Genomic DNA, 21,308 nt, shown 5'->3' with positions numbered 1-21,308 from the left:
CATAGCCCTTGGAGATGCTTCCTTCTGGCCTAGCACGGTTATGAACGTACTTCTTTAAGACTCCCATGAATCTCTCAAAGGGGAACATGTTGTGTAGAAATACAGGACCGAGAACGCCAATCTCTTCTACCAGGTGAACTAGGAGATGTGTCATAATATTGAAGAAGGATGGTGGGAACACCAACTCGAAGCTGACTAGACATTGGACCACATCCTTCTGTAAATTTTGTAGAGTAAGTGGATTGATCACCTTCTGAGAAATTGCATTGAGGAACGCACATAGCTTCACAATGGGTACTCGAACATTTTCCGGCAGAAGCCCCCTCAATGCAACCGGAAGTAATTGTGTCATAATCACGTGGCAGTCATGAGACTTTAGGTTTCGAAACTTTTTCTCCGACATGTTTATTATTCCCTTTATATTCGACGAGAAGCCAGACGGGACCTTGATGCTACTCAGGACTTCAAAAAAGATCTCCTTCTCCTCTTTGGTAAGAGCATAGGCGGCAGGACCTTGATACTTCTCTGGATTCAGGTTGTTTCCTTCGTGGATACTTTGCTGGTCCTGCCGTGCATCCGGTGTATCTTTTGTCTTCCCATACACGCCCAAGAAGTTTAGCAGGTTCACGCAAAGATTTTTCGTCACGTGCATCACGTCGATTGCAGAGTGAACCTCTAAGAATTTCCAGTAGGGTAGCTCCCAAAATATCGACTTCTTCTTCCACATGGGTACGTGTCCGTCAACATCATGCGGAACAGATTGTCCGCCGGGACCCTTTCCAAAGATCACTTTTAAATCCTTGACCATATCATATATAACTTCCCCATTAGGGCGGGTAGGCTTCGTTCGGTTATCTGCCTCACCTCCGAAATGCTTTCCTCTCTTTCTTACGTGATGTTGTTTTGGAAGAAATCGACGATGCCCCAGGTACACATTCTTGTTTCCCAAATAATTACTATCAGTCTCACCTAAACAGTGTGTGCATGCATTGTATCCCTTGTTTGACTGCCCTGAAATGTTACCAAGAGCAGGCCAATCATTGATGGTTACAAATAACAACGCTCGTAGGTTAAATTCCTTTTGTTCGTGCTCATCCCACACAGGTACACCTTCGTCACGCCACAACTCTAAAAGTTCTTCAACCAATGGCCTCAGTGTACACATCAATGTCGTTGCCGGGTTGCTTGGGCCCTGGATGAGCACCGGCATCATAATGAACTTCGCTTCATGCACAACCAAGGAGGAAGGTTATAGATACATAGAGTCACCGGCCGGTGCTATGGACTGAGCTCTGCTCCCGAAAGGATTAAAGCCATCTGTACTTAGACCAAATCTTAAGTTCCTTGCGTCATCTGAAAATGACTTGAACTCTCTGTCGATTTTTCTCCACCTGCGACCCGTCATGGGTGTCTCAAAGATCACATCTTTCTTACGGTCCTCTTTGTGCCATCGCAACAACTGGGCATGCTCTTTGGTCAGGAACAAACGTTTCAACCGTGGTATTATAGGAGCATACCACATCACCTTCGCAGGAACCCTCTTCCTGGGGGTGGACTCACCCTCAACATCGCCAGGGTCATCTCGCCTGATCTTATACCTCAATGCACTACATACCGGGCATGCATTCAAATTCTCGTACTCCCTGCGGTAGAGGATGCAACATTGATGCATGCATGTATCTTCTGCACCTCTAATCCTAGAGGGCAGACAACCTTCTTTGCTTCGTACGTGCTAGAGGGCAACACGTTCTCCCCGGAAGCATCTTCTTTATTATTTTCAGCAACTTTTCAAATCCCTTGTCAAGTACCATTCTCTGCCTTCCACTGCAGCAATTCCAGCGTGGTACCCAGCTTTTTCTGACCATTTTCGCAATTTGGGTACAACAGTTTGTTGTGATCCTCTAACATTTTCTCCAACTTCAACCTCTCCTTTTCATTTCCGCAGTTCATCTTCGCATCAAGAATGGCCCGACCCAAATCGTCATCCGGGTCATCAAAAATCGGCTCATCGAAAATGAGCTCTTCTTCAGCTTCGTCTTCCCCCATTCTACCACCGTCTTCAGTGAATAAGGGATAGTTGTCACTATCCTCTTCTTCTTCGTTGTCTTCCAATATAACCCCTCTTTCTCCGTGCTTGGTCCAACAATTATAGCTGGGCATGAAACCATTCTCCAGCAGGTGGACGTGAAGGGTCTTCGAGGTAGAGTAATCCTTCATATTCTTACAGGAACTACATGGACAATACATGAAACCATTCGACCCCCTGTTTGCCTCAGCCACGTTGAGAAAATAATGCATGCCAGTAATGAACTCGGGATGGCACCGGTCACCGTACATCCATTGTCGACTCATCTGCATTTTATATGTATATCAAAAATCATTAAGTACATAACATCATGGATATATGAGTGACCAACTTAATTAATATTCAAGTTCATCACATAAAACTAATTGTTTTTTATAAAAGAAGAGGGGCTCACCGAGGTGGTACCGTGGCGGTAAGGGTTGGACGCTGGCGATCGACAGCGGTAAGGACGGGGATGATACTAATTAAAACCTACAAAACATACCATAATTTCAGCTCAAATTGCATATAAAAAAATAAAATCACTAACTTAGGCATTTAATCGAACACCTTGCTTGCACTACAAAAATAGTACGAGTTAAAACTACCAAAGAACTGAGCTAAATTAGGAACGCCGGAAGGAAGGATGATATTGCTAACCCTTGGATAGATGTATGCCGTTAATCTTGTTAAAATGGTGGAGAAAAATAAAGATTATTGGAGTGTGAGAGGTGGAGAATATTTGGAAATGTGAGAGGAGAAGTGAGAATGCAGGGAGCTGGGGGCGCTGCCGCGCGATCATATAGGCACAGACCCTTTAGTACCGGTTCCTTACACGAACCGGTACTAAAGGTGCAACCCTGGCCCCACCACCGCCTGGAAATCGGGCCCAAACCCTTTAATACCGGTTCCTGTTACGAACCGGTATTAAAGGTCCATAACGAACCGGTATTGATGTCCCACGCACGGAACCGGTATTAATGCCCCCTTTAGTACCGGTTCATAAGGGAACCGGTACTAAAGGCTTAGATGGATGAGAGGTTTTCTACTAGTGTGTTCGGGAAGTTCTTCAGACGGCTCTTCACAAGATGGAGATGCAGATCCTCATTATCGGTCTGAATGCCGCACGAAAAAACACCGTTCTCTACAAATGTAAGCTAGGCAAGTTCTTCACCACCATCCCAACCATTGCTAACCAATGATCCCTCTGTCTCATCTGTTGGGCTTGCAACTTAATTGAATTATGTACGCTGTTGCTGGTTTAGTATTTAAAGAAAACTAAGAATTACCGTAGCAGGGCCAACCTATTAACAGCGAGAACTAGGGGCTAGCCATATGTTTATGGCCACCAAAGATCCATTGATTCGTGCACGTATGCATTAGAGTTTTTAAAAGAATAATGGATATACAGTATGTTCGCATTCCGATTTAATACTTTAGGTATTACTAGGGAAACATGCCTGTGCGTTGCATCGGGATGAAAAGAATCTGTATATGTGCCTTGTTTCCTTGGCACGGTTGAAACACCGATACCGGCCGTCCAAAGGTGATAATATGTGTCACCGTTACCACCATGACACTGTGCTCATACTCCGCGTTGGCAGCAACCACCACCATCTTCCTCGAACATAGCCCTTGTAGCACTTGTGGTTGGGCAACGTCTGCTCTGACCACCTGACCACCTCGTGTTATCGTGGGTGCGAAAGATTCGAGTGACGGTTGACGAACGACTTATTGATGAAGACAAGTCGAGGTGGAGCGAGGTAGCCGTTGACGCTAAACAGCCACGTTTGGGACATTGTCTCCACATCATGAAGGCGATAGAAAGATGACGACTGAATGGTGGCACCTTCCGATTGAGAGTTTGAGATCAACGCAACACTTTATACAAAAAACTGGTGCAACGAAAATCAAGTATAATTTGCATATTACAAATTAACATAAATTAAAAACTGAAAGTATAAAGCAAATTAAACATGAGCTAAGATTTGGTCAAAACACAAAGAAACGTAAGCTAGCTATCTTTTTTTTAGCTATGAGCTAGCTATCTTTGACCAATAAAAAATGTTCCAAATGCAATCAAGGCATCTAGCAGCGAAAGCCTAGAGTGCACTGCACACACACACTCCAGCGCGTCGGCCACATCGCAGGCCAGCAGCAGCACTCACGTCTGTGTCGATGCCGCGAGGCGCAGCAACCTCGTGTCCTCGTCTCGCTCGCCTCCACCATGGAATCCCGTCAAAGCAACCGTTCTCCGGCCCACTCCCATGCGCACAGCCGGACCAAGGATTCTCGCCTTCGCGGTGCTCTGGGAGGGCAGGGGCCAACGACTGTCGTCTGATTTCGCGCTGGTACGCTTCCACTCGCTGCTGCAATTAGTGAGGGCACCATCCGGACAAAATCGCCGCCAGCACCTCCGCCAAATCGCCGGCGCGGCGCGACCTCCTCTTGTCTCCGCCTCCAGCGGTGGCATCCCCTATCTCCATCTCAACTGCCACCTCAAGCTCCCACAACCAATCGATGGGGAGAACCGGTGGCGGCAGTGAGAACTCGTGGTGTGAGGGAACCCGGGGGGTCGGCTAGGCCCATACAGGTGACGACAGAAAAAGAGGGCTGATCCATGGCCCTCTGGCCGGCCAGCTGCGCCGTGCGTGAGGGATGGCCGATTTTTCTACTGTATGATTTCTATGGGAATTGTATGCAGAGGAGACGAGCTACATATGGGCGGATCTTTGTGTGAAGGGTGAAAGAGATCGAACGGAAATCTAGTATGATCGGTCGTAATCATGTTCGTTATGAACTCGTTCTGTCGTTCAGGACGGAGATCTAGGACATAAGGGTTGGACGGATGAAAGTTGGACACAAAATTTGTACCACGGTTGATTTCCAAAAAAAACAAGAGAACAACTTACGGATGGCATGGTGGGTAATTTGTGTTCACTTCAGGGGTAGTTTTAGTCACGTACCAAACCAAACCAAACCACAGAAACAGTTTTTCCCTTTATTATTAGGTATAGACCGAACTGTTTACATTACTAGATGATACCCCGCACGTTGCTGCGGGAACTTATAAAATTATGTGTATGGCTTGATTTAAACTTAAGACCGAATGAAACCATTGAAAGAACGTAACAATAATCGGACCAAGGGAAAAATAAGGAGTGGAGAACGCTTCGATATAATATTTTGGATCGATAGCTATTCAGTTAGATCAAAAATGTGCTTCAGAATAGCAAAAGGGACTACTTATTCGGTTAGAAATTAATGGACACAACATTATTGTATATATCAATCAAGAATCAAAGATAAGATTAAGGAATTTCATTCGTATTGGAAACATTTCAATATTTTGTAACCTAGTATAAACTAATTCGCAATGGCAAATGTAGTGCTTACACAGACAAAAAATAATAAAGTAAATGATTTAAAAAAAAATGGAAGGTCTTGTGTATTGAGACAATGTCACGAAGGATATCGTTGTCAAAATAAGGGGAACATGCAACGATAGTTTGAGCGCAAACACTGCTAACTTCACAACCAAATACATGAAAAAACTCACAGTATTTTCTGTCTATCCTACACACAAAGAAAGGTTAAACCATGTAAAATGAATATAAGTGTAATTGAGAAGCAATGTAAGAGGAACATTAGCATTTCATTGTACAATTGATGTTGCAAGTGTAAGATGAACAATGACGTTAGTTGAACTTTCATTTGAGATTGAAAAGTTAAAAGATGATCTATCACTAACAAATTGAAAGCTGAACCATCAGAATATGTATCAGCCTCCTAAATCTTTTATATTGATGCCATCAATTGTGTAGCCGAACTAACCAACAGAGATATTTCATCTCCGAGTGTACAGTAAGGACTCTGATTCTTAATTATTAATTATTTGGAGTGGCATCTGCATCAAGAAAAATAGCTCAAGCCTGAAATAATTAATATTGTATCTATTAGGATGGCAACGCATGTAAACAGAACAAACTTCAAACTGAAAGTTATCTAACAGAAACATAAGTATGACATAGTTACAGAGAGAGCCAAAGAAAAACCACGTAAAACATACCATAGTCTTGCATGAAATTAACACCGAGACAAAGAAGCAAAAGCAAATATCGGGATGTAAAGAAAGGGTCATAGTCTTGCATGAATCGTGTGAAGTACATCTCTTCATTCAGGCATCAACACAAATTAATATGGGTCCTTAACAAAATGAACTACAGTTAAGCTTCGCCTGCTTGGTGCCTGTGTCCTACACTACCTAAAACGGAATCAACAAATAAAATCTATTGATGTCAGAGATATCACTTCTTGGCTTCCATAATCTGCAGAGCAAAACATACAATACTGTAAACATCAATTGCTGACATGCAATCCGATCTGGCAAATAATTAAGGATAGGATTAGCAGTACCCATTAAAACCAGATGCTTGGGGATGAGGACAACCTGCATTGGCAAGACGGATAGGCAGTCACGAGCCATATGCCAGATCAGTTTTCCAAGTGCTCCTCCTCTGATCATCTTGGCTGCTATCCATTGCTGCGTTCACTCGTTGGTGAGAAGATACATAGAAGAAAGAACTGCAGCGTCTCGTGATGCAAGGAGAAAGATTACACTTGAATATATAGCAGAATTAGTAGGGAGGAGAAATAGTAGGGACTATGGAGTATAGACGGGAGGGAGTAACTCACCAGTCACTAGCCTCGACGCCAATATCAGGGGTGTGGCATGCAGTCACCGGCGGTAAGGCAAATATAAGCGGCGTCGCAGACGCTGGCCTTCACTTGAGCTCGGAGCCTCGGATTTTAAAGGGGACAAATCTTCCGGCAGTAGTGGGGAGAGGAAGAGGGTGCGCCGCCGTCGCGTAATCATGGCGAAGATGAAACGTCAAGGGTCGATAATCTTTCTGTTTTTTTGAGCGGATCAAGCCTCGATGATCTATGTACGCACCATGTATGGGCCTCTCGTCCAGTCCATGTAGGGGCCTCTCGTCCAGCCCAAGGAAGGACGCCTCCTGTACGTACGAGAAGGCTACTGCCAGACAGCGGTGTGCTGCGGTGGATGACATGGTAGAGATGATGTGGGAGGCTTAAATGACATGGCAAGTTATGATTGATCAGAGATGCTTGATGAGGTGGATAGGTTGCGTGTGAAAAGAAATGGGATCACCTATTAAGAATAGAAAGATTACTATTTTGTTTCGGCTAGAGTGTCATCATATACAGCCTGAAGTTTGTTCATCGGCATGTTATGCACACAAATATGGTAGACTTTTCCTTAAGTTGCGGTGGTCAATTAACTACCATAGAAAGTGTCATCCCATTCTTCTAAACGAGCACAATATTCTTTGAATGCATAATTTTTAGTCCTTTCTCACAAATTTGATCTGGCGTGCTTAATGTTAGAGCATGCCTTTAAGAGAATATGAAAGCAATGATATAATGAACTGTCGGCATAGACTTGAATAGAATTTATATGGTGGACATTTTTCCTAACTTTAGGTGGCCTCATTTGCATGTTAATTTAATGACAGCTTATTGAAGCTCACCTTCAATAAAAGTTTTATTAGTCCACCCATGCAATTGCATTTGAATACAAAGCTAGCTAGAGACTCCATCTGCACTAAATTAAATCTGAGAAATAGGAAACATTCTTGGAAGCTGATTCTTTCGTTTTAATAGTGTTTTGGAGTTAAGATTTGATTCTAATGTTCATCTATTATATGCTTGAAACATTCTGCACAAAATAGTCCAAACAGGTGCGGAGATTTAAATAACGATTCTTCTTATAAATTGATCACATGCAGGAAGATGGTGCTCTAAATAATAAGCAGGAGAGGATTAACCGTGCAGATGATATGATGGGCACTTGTAACGCCATTCTAGAAAACAATTCACAAAAGGAAGTATCTCCAACCTTCAAGTTTGCATAACATGATTGTTATTTCTGCTTATTGTGCTTTTTTGCAGGAAGAAGCTGCTAGAGATTGTAAGGAGGAACATACTAACAATTTGTTGGTACCGGAGATAATATGTATCCTCAGAAACAATTTAGTGAACTCATCAAAGTTATATTATCTCTGTTCTAACTTGTCTGATATCACCATTGAAAGAGCATATTCTAAATCCCTAGTGTTTTGTGTGTTTGATAACAACACATGAATAGAATTTTACCATGTGTGCCTAAGTGTGTAGGTTTATTTTTAGCACCATGGGATTGTATCCGCCTGTTCATATGTGTCTTTCAGTCTGGTTTTATATTGGGCATAAAGTAATATGTGAATGGGTGGAGGGGACAATGTTGAGGAGAAAGCAAATCTGGAGAACCTGAAACCTGGAGGAAAAAGACCCCCGGATCATCCGGCCCCCAATGGCCGGATCATCCGGCCCCCTGGAGCAAATTCAGGTAAGGACAAGGGGGGCGGATGTTTATTTCATCCGCCCCCCGGACGAGGAAGAAGGGCCGGGGCGCATCAGGGGAATTCACATCTCGAGAAGTTTGGGGGGGGGGGGGGATGGTTTTTCCATCCACCCCCCAGATGTTCTGAATTATCCGCCCCCCCCCCGGGGACTTCGCACGTCGAGCAGTGTCGAGCGGGGATGTTTCTTTCATCCGCCCCCCGGATATTTCACAATGTCTGGCCCTAACCAGGGGACTGCGCACCAACGACTCGCACGAGGAGGAGCGGGGCTGGAGGGAATATTCCCTCCACCCGAAAAGGAATATTCCACGAAGGGCTGGACCATCCGGCCAAATCCCTGAAGAGCCAGCACCGGACCATCCGGCCAACTAAAGCCGGATCACCCCCCCCCCCCCCCCCCGCAACACAACAATGGTCACTTGACCCATACGGGCTATAAAAGGGGGAGCCTTCTTCCTCCTCGAGTTAGATCTGAGATTCACGAAGACTTTCTCTCTCCTCCATTGTTCTAGAGCTCAAATCGCGTAGATCTCCCCCCCAGCCAACCAAATCACTCCATACTTGGAGAATCGAAGGAGGAGGGATAGATCTATCTATCTACCCAAGAAGTTTCAAGATACCCATAGTTTTCCCTACTCATTTGAGAAACCCTAGATCTCCTATGTTGGGTTCCTTGTTCTTGTTGAGCACTTTGTCCTAGATCTTGTTATGACTAGGTCATGGTGTTGTTGAGAGCCTCCGTCCTTTGTGGAGTTCGCCTCAACCTTGTGTGAAGGAAGCGCCGCCTCGACCGGCCTTGATAGTGGAGAAGTGAATACTCCTTTGTGGTGTGTTCACGAGGAAGAAGGTGAAGCCTTTGTAGCTGTTGGCACCTTAGTGGTCCACACCTCGCGAGTCATCTCCGCTACCATTTCCCCGGTTGTCCCTTTCCCTTTACACCAAGACCCCTGTTGTCCCTTTCCCTTTACACCTCCACAGACGCGCAGAGACCGCCGCGCCCACGCCGTCGCCGTCGCCCACGCGTGCTCCCACGCCGTCGCCATCTTCGCCGCCGTCGCCGACGCGCAGAGCCGACGCGCCATCGCCGTCGCCCACGCCGTCGCCAGCCGCTCTCCTCCTCCGCGCGTCGGCAACCCGGCCAAGGTGAGCGCGCCCTCTCCCCTCCTCCTCCGGCAACTAGCTGCGCCGCCGCCGCTCTCCACGCTGCGCGCGCCGCCGCGAGACCACCTCGCCGACACCGCCGTCCGCCTCGCCGACGCCGCAGACGCCCGCTCCCCGGCCACCGCCTTGCACACGCCCCCGCTCCCCGGCCGGCCCCTAACATGTTCGATGAAATGCCCAGCCGCCCCGCCGCACCTTGCTCGCCCGCCTCGTGCGCACATCGCCTCACGCCACCACCTCCTCGCTCGCGCGCTTCGCAAGGCCGAAGCCTGCAGCCGTCGCTCGCTCGTTGGCCCCATCCCCTCTGGCCCACGCGCCACCCTCCACCGGCCGAACTGCCACGCCCAACTCGCTGCAAGCCGCCCACGACAAAATTTTATAAAGCAGAAGTTGCTATTGTTGCGGAAAGGGTTGGGAAATCTCCCGTGGCGGAACTTCTCGAATATGCCCTTGGTGCACATGCCCTATATATGGCATATTCGGAAGTTCCGCCTCGGAAAAATTTCCCTGCAAGCCCGTGACTTAACTAGTAAAACAAGCCAACCATCTCCATTGTTAATATCTTACATACAGTAACATCATTACACAAAAGTGATGTCCGCTATTTCCCCGGTTGTCCCTTTCCCTTTACACCGAGTCATATCTTAAATTTCAGTTTAGCTATGTACTTTTATAAAATTTTATAAAAGTACATAGCTAAACTGAAAATTAAGATATGACTCGGTGTAAAGGGAAAGGGAAAATCTTTGCGTGAACCTGCTAAACTTCTTGGGCGTGTATGGGAAGACAAAAGATACACCGGATGCACGGCAGGACCAGCAAAGTATCCACGAAGGAAACAACCTGAATCCAGAGAAGTATCAAGGTCCTGCCAGCTATGCTCTTACCAAAGAGGAGAAGGAGATCTTTTTTGAAGTCCTGAGTAGCATCAAGGTCCCGTCTGGCTTCTCGTCGAATATAAAGGGAATAATAAACATGTCGGAGAAAAAGTTTCAAAACCTAAAGTCTCATGACTGCCACGCAAGCCCGTGACTTAACTAGTAAAACAAGCCAACCATCTCCATTGTTAATATCTTACATACAGTAACATCATTACACAAAAGTGATGTCCGCTATTTCCCCGGTTGTCCCTTTCCCTTTACACCGAGTCATATCTTAATTTTCAGTTTAGCTATGTACTTTTATAAAATTTTATTCCCGCCTTTTCTTTCCCGCATTTTTTCTCCCGTGCGGCGTCGTGGTCCATCAGTGGTGTCCGCTTTGATGCAGAAGATGACAACATTGTTGCGGACAACAATGTTGCACTTTATCTCCTCGCCTATTGCTATGAAGCGGTCATCGATTGAGATCGGGCCACACACGGGGTCTTAGATTGATGTAGCCCCGGTCACCGACGTCGCTACACCAAGACCAACAAGTCCCCCAAGTGGACCGATGACACGAGCCCGAGTCAAAGCACTACATGATGAGGTGAACTCGCTCCTCACCACCCTTGATCTTGGTACACCTTTGGATGGATTGCTACCTCATGCCGACGTGTTATGTGTCATTAGGTACAAGGAGCATCAAGGTCACCAAGAGGAGGATACGCCATGGTCAAAGGGAGGAGAGGAGCAGCTGGACAAGAAGATGGACATGAAGATGGACATGGAGCTGGACAGGAAGTCGCCCGAAGAGCGCAAGGAAGAGAAGACGGACGGCCGGCCCAGAACCCGGTCGACCGGCTCCCTGACCGGACCACCCGGTCCACAGCCCGGTCTGACCGGCCTCCTGACCGGACCGCCCGGTCAGCAACCGGGATTTGCGCTCGTGACATCCGGGCGCCATCCAGGGGACTTGGAGCCTCGTCCGGTCGCCGCCCGGTCCCAGGCCCGGTCTGAAACCGGACCGCCCGGTCACAGGCCCGGGCCGATCGGCCCCTGACCGGCCCGCCCGGTCACAGCCCGGTCTGACCGGCCTCTGACCGGCCTGCACGACTTAAGTTATATTTTCGGCCCGAACTTACCTTTTCGGCCCATGACGCCTTGTAAGACTATAAATACCCCCAGGACGCCCCTTTAGCTCTTTAGACTTGTTTTGAACTCAAACCTAAATTTGAGCTTAGTCTCCCTTGGGTATCATCCCTCTGTAATCAAGGCACCTTGGTTGTTGATTTGGAACTTGTTGAGTGAGATTCTAGTACAAGATACTCTCTCTCCCTCACCAAGCTCTTCTTCTCCAATCCCAATCTCTCCCGGGAATTCTACCGCGTGTCTCTTCCTCGGAGATTCTATTGGCGTGGTCCATCGAGCCACGGAGGTAAGCATCGGGTGTATCGGGGTGTGTGTGTGCGTGAGTCTCGGAGTTCCTCGTGTTCATCGCCGTGTTCTTCGTGTTCCTCGCGTTTTCCCATCTTCCCCCTTTGGTTTCGAAGTCAATCCGCGAGATCGGGCCACACACGGGGTCTTAGACCTCATCATATGGTATCAGCAGCTCTTGGTTACCGCGGATTTGACCTCCCACCCACCCGATTTCGTTCCTAGAAAATTTCCAAAAAATCCCCAAAAATAGCCCTAAATTGCCTCTTGACCGATCTGTGATTTGGTTGCGTTTTGAGTGGTTTTGGTCCGTGGATCTGGTGTTGTTGTGCTTGATCTACTATTTCCCCAACTTTTAGCCTCCAATTCCATCGTTTCCCCTCGATTTGGTCGATTTCGTTTGGTTTTCGTGAAGAACAGGAGAGAGAAAGTTCATCCCGCGAAATCCGGTTGAGCAGCCGGTCAACCGGGCCCACGACCGGCCGAGCCGGCCCAGCACCCGGTCAACCGGGCGGCAAACCGGGCAAGCCGGTCCAGAACCCGGTCCAACCGGGCCTCCGACCGGGCGACGCAACGCCCCCTTCGACCTCGACATCCGGCGATCTCCACCACCACCACAACCACCACCACCACCACCACCATCGCAGGTATAACTTGCAGGTCACCTTGTAACCCCTCTTCCTTTTGCGATCTATCCCATCGAGCATTGCTTGTTTAGTGTTGCGAGACATTGCACGTGGCCCCGCATTGTGAGGTGTGTGTGTCGCGTTGAGTAAGGCACCCAAGCAAACACTCGTGTGGCCAGATAGCAAAAGCGAGGCTAACGCTAACATAGTGCGTCCAAAAGCCCCAAAAACACAAAAAGAGTGCGAGTAGCACCATACATCCATACATCCATACATCCATACGCCCATATACACAAAAGTGTCCACGTGCCACCAAAGATACAAACGAGTGCAAGTGCCGCCATATACAAAAGAGAAAAAGCTTTTAAGCAAAGAGAGATAGGAGAAGAGAGGCCACGTGTGAATCTTGTTGTCTCTTCCTTTGCAACCAAAGCTTTGGCTCTCCTTGTGTTAGTGTGACACCGAGCACTTATACATACACTTTTCCGCTCACTTTTGGTTGCACTAACCCCATTTATCTCGTGTGTGTGTTCCACATCTTTTCCGTGTTTATAGTGATCTTCACATTGACATTTGGATTTTTGGACTTTACCCACTTTTAACAACATACTCGATCTTGGATTTGTCTTTTGGCTTTCCACAACACTCGCCTAACACCATATTTGCTAGCTTTTGCGTGTGGTTTTGCGTGTGTCCCCGATACACTTGATCTTGCTTTCGGTTTGGTGGATTGCCTCAATACTATCTTACCTTGGTAAGGGTACGAGGTAGTCTCCTTCCACTAACATACACAACATAGTTCTTGTCTTTGCATCATGGATAGGACCGGAGATACCAATAGGGATGAAGAGATCCTTCGCAACACCGAGAGGTTGGCTACTCAACACAACCTATGGACGCAACGACAAGAGTTCAAGGAGCAACTCTCTCTCTTCGAGACGCGCATCGATGAGCAATACAATGAGGTGGCTCACAACTTCTCCACCGTCAACCAAGACTTGGCCCTTCTTCGTGAAGCTACGGACAACTTGAATGGCCAAATGGCGGCCAATGATGCCAACATGGAGCGGCGCATGGATAGCCTCGAGCGCGCCATCACCAACTTGGGTCGCCATCGTCGACACCGTTCTACTTCCTCTTCATCAAGCTCTTCCTCAAGGCATGAAGACCATTACTCTCATGGTGGCATTTCATCCCCAAGCTCTTCCTCAAGGCGTGAAGACCATCATCGACCTCATCGCCAACATGCTCGTCATGAAGACTCTCACTCCAACTCTAGGCGTGGAGAAATACATCGCCATGCTCGTCCACATGAGCGTCCTCCACAAGCTCAAGGCCTTCACCAAGATCGTCACCAAGCGGATCGCCATGCCCACCATGGGCGTGATGGCCATCCCCAAGACCAAGATCCTCAAGATCCACCTCGGCGAGATTTTCGTCGCCACCCTCACCATGATCAACGTGGACGAGGAGAACTACACCATGATCAAGATGAGAGACCCAACATTGAGCATCGTCCTCAACCGCGACAAGATCTTCAACCACATCCTCACCGTGAACCAAGTGAAGCAAGTGTTCAACTCCAACGCCAACCCAATGCTATGGTTGGCCATAGAAGACCTCCTATTCCACCTCTAGCCGCACGAGTTGACGGCGCCCCTCCTCGTAGAAGAAACTTGGAGGATGAAGAGAACATGTATGGCAAGCTCAAGTTCAACATGCCCAAGTTCAAAGGTGAAGACGACGCTGAAGCTTACCTCTCATGGGCACTCAAGGTGGACAAGATCTTCCGCATCCACAACTACTCCGGTGCCAAGAAAGTGGCTATGGCATCACTCGAGTTTGAAGACTACGCCAACACTTGGTGGGAGCAAGTCCTCACTCTTCGCGAAGAAAAGGGTGAACCTCCAATTGACACTTGGGAAGATATGAAGAAGGAGATGCATGCTCGCTTTGTCCCAAAGCACTACATGAAAGACCTCTTCAACAAGCTCCAAAAGTTGAAGCAAGGCACCCAAACCGTTGAGGAGTTCTACAAGGAGATGGAGCTCACTATGATGCGAGCCAACATCCAAGAATCCGAGGAGCAAACCATTGCTCGCTTCTTCAATGGCCTTACTTATCCCATCAAGAGGATTGTCGAGTTCCAACCTTACTCCAACATGGTTGAGCTAGTCCACCAAGCATCGAAGGCCGAGCGCCAAGTGATTGAGGACATCAAGTACTCCAAGGCCAAGTCCTATTTCTCCTCCAAGCTCGCTACATCGACTCCTCCTACTACATCAACTCCTTATGCTACAAGTGCCAAGGCCGACGCATCCTCTACACCTTCCAAGAAACCGACTATCCAAAGTCGCATGAAGCAAACGGTCTCCTCCACCGCCTCCTCTAAGGCATCCACGGGACCCTCTAGTGTCACTTGCTTCAAGTGTGGCACCCAAGGTCACAAATCGTTTGAGTGCAAGAACACCAAGGTCATGATCACTATGGAGAATGGTGACATCGAGACTCTTGATGAGGATGAATATGAAGCCCTTGTGCAAGCCGCCGTGGCAAGTGAAGAAGCTTATGAACAAGATAGTGGAGAAGATCCTCTCTTATGTGAGCATGACCCAAGTCCCTCACTTGTGGTCACAAGGGTGCTAACCACACAACCTCATGCTATGGAAGACCAACGGTGCAACATCTTCCAAACCCGTGCCGGAATTGGTGGCAAGTCGATCAAGGTCATCATAGATGGTGGAAGTTGCCATAACCTTGCAAGCACCGAGTTGTGTGAGAAGCTCCACCTTACTCTCCGCAAGCATCCTCACCCCTACCATATCCAATGGTTGAGTGACAAGGGCAACGTCAAGATACAACATACCGTCACCGTCAACTTCAAGATCGGCCCTTATGAGGACACCATCGAGTGTGACGTGGTACCCATGACGGTGTGCCACATGTTGCTTGGCCGCCCTTGGCAATATGACAAGAAGGCTATACATGATGGACTCTCCAACACATACACCTTCAAGGTCAACGACAAGAAGTTCGAGTTGCGCCCGATGACTCCTAGCCAAATCATCGCGGACAATGCGAAGGCTTTAGCGAGGGCACAACTCCACACCCACCATAGTGAGATGAGAGGAGAGGGAGCGACCCACCACAAAGAGAGTGAGCGCCACAAGCCATATATGAGTGAGTCCAAGAGTGTCCTTCTAGCCACCAAGAGTGAGTGGAGAGAGCTCCAAGAAAACCCATCCACCATATTGCACTATGTGCTCATATGCAAGGGACCCTCGTCGGAGACTAACGACTTAACCAACATTCCTCCGTCTTTGTTGTCTCTTTTGCAGGAATTTCAAGACGTCTTCCCCGACGAGCTCCCTCATGGACTACCACCACTCCGCGGCATAGAACACCGCATCGACCTCATACCCGGCGCTCCGCTCCCAAACCGTGCCGCCTACCGCACCAATCCCGAAGAGACCAAGGAGATCAACCGCCAAATTCAAGATCTCCTCGCCAAAGGGTATGTCCGTGAAAGCCTTAGCCCTTGTGCGGTTCCCGTGATCCTCGTGCCTAAACCGGATGAGACGCAACGGATGTGTATGGATTGTCGCCCCATCAATGCCATTACCGTCCGTTACCGCCATCCCATTCCGCGTTTAGATGACATGCTAGATGAACTTAGTGGTGCCACGATTTTCTCTAAAGTCGATTTGCGTAGTGGTTACCATCAAATCCGCATGGCTATTGGTGATGAATGGAAAACGGCATTTAAGACCAAACTTGGTCTCTATGAATGGCTCGTTATGCCTTTCGGTCTTTCCAATGCACCATCTACTTTCATGCGCCTCATGAATCACATCTTGCGTCCTCTCATTGGCAAGAGCGTGGTTGTCTACTTCGATGATATTCTTATTTATAGCAAAAACCTCGAGGACCATGTGCAACATGTGAGAGAAGTCTTGTGCATCTTGCGCCATGAAAAGCTTTATGCTAACCTCCCCAAATGCACATTTGCTCAAAACAAATTGGTGTTTCTTGGTTTTGTGGTTTCCGCTAATGGGATTGAAGTTGATTCTTCCAAGGTGGAGGCCATCCATAATTGGCCTACCCCTACAAATGTTGGCCAAGTCCGAAGCTTCCATGGACTTGCCGGGTTTTACCGCCGCTTTGTCAAAGACTTTAGCACCATTGCTTGCCCTTTGAATGAGCTTACCAAGAAGAATGTTCCGTTTGTTTGGGGCAAGGCCCAACAAAATGCTTTTGATGAGTTGAAGAAACGCCTTACCGAAGCTCCACTTCTTGTTCTTCCAAATTTTGCAAAAACTTTTGAGATTGAGTGTGACGCAAGTGGGCTTGGTATTGGTGGTGTTCTTATGCAAGAGGGCAAACCCGTGGCATACTATAGTGAGAAGTTAGATGGCGCACGCCTCAACTATCCTATATATGACAAGGAGCTCTACGCTTTGGTTCGTGTTCTTGAAGTTTGGCAACACTATCTTTGGCCAAAAGAGTTTATCATTCATTCCGACCACGAGTCCTTGAAATATTTGAAAAGCCAACACAACTTGAACAAACGACATGCAAAATGGGTCGAGTTCATTGAGTCCTTCCCATATGTGATCAAATACAAGAAGGGCAAGGACAATGTTGTGGCGGATGCTCTTTCCCGCAAAAACACCCTTTTGCTAACTCGTTTGGATTTTCATGTTTTGGGACTTGAAGAGATCAAAGAACTCTATCCTTCCGATTCTTTCTTTGCTCCCATTTTTGAGAAGTGCTCCGTTGAGCGAGGAGTGGATGATTTCTATTTGCATGATGGCTATTTGTTCAAAGCCAACAAGATTTGCATTCCCGCGTCTTCGCTTCGAAAATTGCTTTTGCAAGAGTCTCATGGAGGAGGTCTTATGGGCCACTTTGGCCGTGACAAGACATATGCCATGCTCTCAACCCACTACTATTGGCCAAAGATGAAGCGAGATGTGGAGCGCCTTTGCCGTCGGTGCACAACATGCTTACAAGCTAAGTCTACCTCCAACCCTTATGGTCTTTACATGCCATTGCCTATTCCTTATGCACCATGGACCGATATTAGCATGGATTTCGTTCTAGGCTTGCCTCGCACTAAGAATGGTCGTGATTCCATATTTGTTGTAGTGGATAGATTCTCTAAGATGGCTCATTTCATACCTTGCCATAAGAGCGACGATGCTTCACACATTGCTTCATTGTTTTTCATGGAAATCGTTCGCCTACATGGAGTACCACAAAGCATTGTGTCGGATCGAGACGTCAAGTTCATGAGTTATCTTTGGAAGTCGATCATGGCGAAGTTTGGAGTCAAGCTCTTGTTCTCATCATCTTCGCACCCGCAAACGGACGGCCAAACGGAAGTGGTCAATCGAAGCCTCTCCACCCTCCTACGGGTCCTCGTGAAGAAAAACTTGAGGTCATGGGAGGAGTGCCTTCCCCACGCCGAGTTCGCCTACAACCGCGCCAAGCACAAGACTACATCAAGGAGCCCCTTCATGGTCGTCTATGGCTTCGAACCTTACACGGCACTCGACATACTTCCGCTTCCTCTCCACGAGCGCATCAACATGGACTTCGACAAGCGCGCCGCCGCCGTCAAGAAACTACATGAAGAGACAAGGGCAACCATACAAGAACATGTTCTTCGTCAAGCCAACCGCCTCAACGCCAAGAAGAAGGCAAGGATATTCGAAGAAGGAGACCTCGTTTGGATCCACCTCCGAAAGGAAAGGTTCCCTCATGAGCGCAACTCCAAGCTCAAGCCAAGAGGAGATGGCCCCTTCAAGGTCCTCAAGCGCATCAACGACAACGCTTACGTCATCGACATACCAACATCCAAGTACTTGGTGAGCAACACGTTCAACATCTCGGACTTGTCACCCTATCATGGAGATGAGGAGGTGCAAGAGTCGAGGACGACTCTTTCCCAAGGGGGGGGAGATGATGTAGCCCCGGTCACCGACGTCGCTACACCAAGACCAACAAGTCCCCCAAGTGGACCGATGACACGAGCCCGAGTCAAAGCACTACATGATGAGGTGAACTCGCTCCTCACCACCCTTGATCTTGGTACACCTTTGGATGGATTGCTACCTCATGCCGACGTGTTATGTGTCATTAGGTACAAGGAGCATCAAGGTCACCAAGAGGAGGATACGCCATGGTCAAAGGGAGGAGAGGAGCAGCTGGACAAGAAGATGGACATGAAGATGGACATGGAGCTGGACAGGAAGTCGCCCGAAGAGCGCAAGGAAGAGAAGACGGACGGCCGGCCCGAACCCGGTCGACCGGCTCGACCGGACCACCGGTCCACAGCCCGATCTGACCGGCCTCCTGACCGGACCGCCCGGTCAGCAACCGGGATTTGCGCTCGTGACATCCGGGCGCCATCCGGGGGACTTGGAGCCTCGTCCGGTCGCCGCCGGTCCCAGGCCCGGTCTGAAACCGGACCGCCCGGTCACAGCCCGGTCGATCGGCCCCGACTGCCCGCCCGGTCACAGCCCGGTCTGACCGGCCTCCCCGACCGGCCTGCACGACTTAAGTTATATTTTCGGCCCGAACTTACCTTTTCGGCCCATGACGCCTTGTAAGACTATAAATACCCCCAGGACGCCCCTTTAGCTCTTTAGACTTGTTTTGAACTCAAACCTAAATTTGAGCTTAGTCTCCCTTGGGTATCATCCCTCTGTAATCAAGGCACCTTGGTTGTTGATTTGGAACTTGTTGAGTGAGATTCTAGTACAAGATACTCTCTCTCCCTCACCAAGCTCTTCTTCTCCAATCCCAATCTCTCCCCGGGGAATTCTACCGCGTGTCTCTTCCTCGGAGATTCTATTGGCGTGGTCCATCGAGCCACGGAGGTAAGCATCGGGTGTATCGGGGTGTGTGTGTGCGTGAGTCTCGGAGTTCCTCGTGTTCATCGCCGTGTTCTTCGTGTTCCTCGCGTTTTCCCATCTTCCCCCTTTGGTTTCGAAGTCAATCCGCGAGATCGGGCCACACACGGGGTCTTAGACCTCATCACGGTTGATGAGGTCTAAGACCCCGTGTGTTTATATGGAAACAGTGGAGAGTCCGGCCGCGCCACCACATATACATACAAGATGGCAACCGTGGGCCTGTGACCGGGCGGGCCGGTCAGGGGGCCGGTCACAGGCCCGGTTGACCGGCCCGCCCGGTCACAGGCCCGGTTGACCGGCCCCCTGACCGGCCCGGCCGGTTTTCGACCGGAACGACGACCGGTGCCATCCGGACGCAATCCCGGGGCTCCCGAAGCCTCGCCCGGTCACCGCCCGGTCCAGAATCCGGTTGTGAACCGGATGGGCCGGTCCCAGGCCCGGTCAGACCGGCCCTGTGACCGGATTCGTCGGGTTTGACCCACCAACTTGTACCTTTTCGACCCATGCTGCCTTGTATGCCTATATAAGCCCCCAGGTCGCCCCCTTACCTCTTTAGACAAGATGATAGCTTAAACATGGATATGAGCTTTGTCTCCCTAGGGTTTCATCCCTCTGTAATCAAGGCAACCCTTGTTGTTGATCTAGATCTGTGAGTGAGATTCTAGTGCAAGCACTCTCTCTCCCTCTCCGATCTCCTTCTCCAACACCGGTCTCTCTCCTCGGAATTCTACCGCGGTCTCTTCCGTAGGAGATTCTATCGGCGTGGTCCATCGAGCCACGGGGGTAAGTCTCGGTTGTATCGGGTAGGTGTGCGTGCGTGAGTTCCTCGTGTTCTTCGTGTTCATCGTGTTCTTCGCGCTCTCCCTCTCCTTCCCCTTTGGATTTCGGGTCAACCGCGAGATCGGGCCACACACGGGGTCTTAGACCTCATCATATGGTATCAGAGCACGATGATGCGGGGTGGCCTTCGGACACCTCCACCTCAAGACCGTCAAGTGCAACCCCGCCTATCGGCGACGCTACACCATGGCCAAAGAGTCCCCCAAGTGGACCTTCAACCCTAAACCACGCTACACGCGACAAGGTGAACTCCTTCCTCTCGATACTCGACCTCGTCAATACCTTGAATGGAATGCTACCTCATATCGGTGTGCTACATGTCATTAGGTACAAGAATCATCGAGGAACCGGAGAGGAGGAACACCCATGGTGCAAGGAAGCGAGGGAAGGGAAGAGGAGCCATTCATCATGGTGCAAGGAAGAAGGAAGAAGAAGAAGGAAAGAAGAGAAGAAGGAAGAGGGAGGAGGAGGCCCAGCCGGCCCAGAGTCCGGTCCGACCGGGCCCCAGACCGACCTGCCCGGTTGGCGACCGGTCGACCGGCTCCACAACCGGACCGCCCGGTCCCAGGCCCGGTCTGACCGGCCCCAGACCGGATCCGACGGGAACTACCCACCAAACTGCCTAAGTTACCCACTTATGTACCTTTTCGCCATGAGTTGTCTTGTAGGCCTATATATAGACCCAAGACACCCCCCTTACCTCTTTAGACAAGATGATAGCTTAAACATGGATATGAGCTTTGTCTCCCTAGGGTTTCATCCCTCTGTAATCAAGGCAACCCTTGTTGTTGATCTAGATCTGTGAGTGAGATTCTAGTGCGAGCACTCTCTCTCTCTCTCCGATCTCCTTCTCCAACACCGGTCTCTCTCCTCGGAATTCTACCGCGGTCTCTTCCGTAGGAGATTCTATCGGCGTGGTCCATCGAGCCACGGGGGTAAGTAATCGGTTGTATCGGGTAGGTGCGCGTGCGTGA

This window comes from Lolium perenne, chromosome 2 (genome assembly GCF_019359855.2).
Source record: "Lolium perenne isolate Kyuss_39 chromosome 2, Kyuss_2.0, whole genome shotgun sequence".
Lineage (NCBI taxonomy): Eukaryota > Viridiplantae > Streptophyta > Magnoliopsida > Poales > Poaceae > Lolium > Lolium perenne.
This window is presented reverse-complemented; position numbering follows the sequence as displayed.